We start from the raw sequence: 2,871 nt of genomic DNA on the forward strand, positions 1-2,871 counted from the left end.
CTGAGGGTTAGGACTTCAACACAGGAATGTGTGGGAGAAGGGAGTGGATTCAGCCCCTAATGGCTGCTTCAGGTCCTTTCCATAACACACTCAAATGATATGGAAATCTTTTTCTTTCTTTCTTTCTGAGATGGAGTCTTACCCTGTCGGCCAGGCTGGAGTGCATTGGCGTGATCTTGGCTCACTGCAACCTCCGCCTCCCTGCCAGGTTCAGGCGATTCTCCTGCCTCAGCCTCCCAAGTAGCTGGGACTAAAGGCATGTGCCACTATGCCTGGCTAATTTTTAGTAAAGACGGAGCTTTGCCATGTTGGCCAGGCTGGTCTTGAACTCCTGACCTCAGGTGATCCACCCAACTGGGAGGCCTCAGGTGAGCCTCCCAAAGTGCTGGGATTATAGGCGTGAGCCACCGCGCCTGGCCTATAAGGAAATCTTAATTACACAAACATCATTCATGCTGAAATTAAGGCACAGAAAATAAATGTTATGGAACATATAATCATTTACGGATGAGTTTGTTTTCATTTTATTTAAGACATCCAAACATCACCAGCCCAAGGACAGAATGCCCAGATATGCACAAAAATACTGTCGCCCCTGAATGTCCGTGGGAGATGAGTTCCAGGACTCCCCAATGGGTGCCAAAATCTTCAGATGCTCAAGACCCTGATATAGAAAGGTGTAGCGGCCGGGTGTGGTGGCTCACACCTATAATCCCAGCACTTTGGGAGGCCAAGGCCGGTGGATCACCTGAGGTCAGGAGTTTGAGACCAGCCTGACCAACATGGTGAAGCCCCATCTCTACTAAAATAGATAAACACAAGATACAAAAAGGTGTAGAATTTGCACATAGCTTCCTGTATACATTAAATCATCTCTAGATTACTTGCCACCTAACGCAGTGCCTGCACATTACTTCATTTGTGTGGATTCAACATGGTACTTGGCATGTGGCAAATTCAAGTTTTGCTTTTTGAAACTTTGTGGAGTTTTTCCAAGTATTTTAGTTTATTTTATATTTCTAGAGACAGGTTCTCACCCCAGACACCCAGCTAGAGGGCAGCAGCATGATCATAGCTCACTGCAGCCTCAAATTGCTGGGCTCAAGCAATCCTCCCATCTGAGCCTCCTGAGTAGTTGAGGCTATAGGGACATGCGACCATGTCCGGCAGATTTTTAAAAAATTTTTAGTAGAGACAAAGTCTTGCTCTTTTGCCTAGGTTGGTCTCAAACTCCTGGGCTCAGGTGATCCTCCCACCTCAGCCTCTCCAGTAGCTGCAACTACAGGTGTGCACCCATACCTGACCATTTTTCCATATATATATATATGAGACAGAGTCTCCCTCTGTCGCCCAGGCTGGAGTGCAATGGCATAATCTCGGCTCACTGCAACCTCCGCCTCCCGGGTTCAAGCGATTTTCCTTCCTCAAGTAGCTGGGATTACAGGTCCCCGCCACCATGCCCAGCCTAATTTTTGTATTTTTAGTAGAGACAGGGTTTCACCATGTTGGCCAGGCTGTTCTTGAACGCCTGACCTTAGTGATCCACCCGCCTCAGCCTCCCACAGTGCTGATTACAGGTGTGAGCCACCGCGCCCGGCCCATTTTTCCAAATATTTTTGTTCGGCAGTTGGTTGAATCCACAGATGCGGAACCCATGGTCAGGGAGGGCTGGCTAATTAAATCCAGTCATCTTTGATGTTCTGCTGACTTGAAAAACCACAGCACCACACAGTTTTTGTGTATGTTGTTAGAAAGGTGTGTTTGTCATGGTGAGCGGGACAGAACATACTGTATTTAACTTTAGCCAGCTTGGTTGATAATGTTAAAATATGTAGACATATGGTAGGCAGGCTTCCATCTGTACTTCTGCCCTGGGCCTCCCAAATGTAAAGACTGATTAGTTACATACACAGAACACGCATCTAAAACAGTTTACTTGTTTGAAACTGTCACGATTCATTCACCTTTTTCCTATTTTCCTTACTACATAAGCGGAATGTGCTTCCAAAAGAAGAATAACTGTTTACTTGTTTGAAAATATCACAATTCATTCACCTGTTTTCCTTAATTATGTAAGCAGAATATGCTTCTAAAAAAGACTGTTCACTTGTCTGAAAATATCACGATTCATTCACCTGTTTTCCTTAATTACATAAGCAGACTAGGCTTCTATAGAAAATACTGTTTACTTTGAAAATATCATGATTCATTCACCTATTATCCTATTGGTGGACATTGATACTATGTATTATTTATCTCCTGCCGAGTGATAGACTAACCCCACAGAACAAGGTAGCTTTAAACACTGAGTCTGTGGATCAGGAATTTGGGACTGGCTCCTCGGGGTTCTGGCTTGGGGTCTTTTATGAGGTTGCCAATAAGAAAGAGGTCAGCAGTGGGCAGCAGGATCTGCTTCCAAGATGCCTTCCTCCCAGGGTTGGCAAGTTGGTGCCGACTGTTGGTGGCAGACCTTGTTCCTCCCATGCGGGCCTTTCCTCGCGTGGATTGAGTGTCCTCACAACATGGCGGCCGGCTTCCCCCAGAGCAAGGGATATGAGGGAGAGCAGGGGAAAGGGAGGCACACACACCAGGTGGAAGTTGTCCTTGTTATGATGCAGCTTCAGGAATCATTTCATAGAGACGGGGGCAGGGGAGTGGCTCACACCTGTAATCCCAACTACTCGGGAGGTGGAGGCGGGAGGATCACTTAAGCCTAGGGGTTCTAGACTAGCCTGGCCAACACAGTGAAAGCCTATCTCTACTAAAAACACAAAAATTAGTCCAGCGTGGTGGCGCATGCCTGTAATCCCAGCTACTCGGGAGGCTGAGGCAGGAGAATCACTTGAACCCGCGAGGTGGAGGTTGCAGGGA

The sequence above is a fragment of the Mandrillus leucophaeus genome, unplaced genomic scaffold (assembly GCF_000951045.1).
Source record: "Mandrillus leucophaeus isolate KB7577 unplaced genomic scaffold, Mleu.le_1.0 Scaffold8, whole genome shotgun sequence".
Classification (NCBI taxonomy): Eukaryota; Metazoa; Chordata; class Mammalia; order Primates; family Cercopithecidae; genus Mandrillus; species Mandrillus leucophaeus.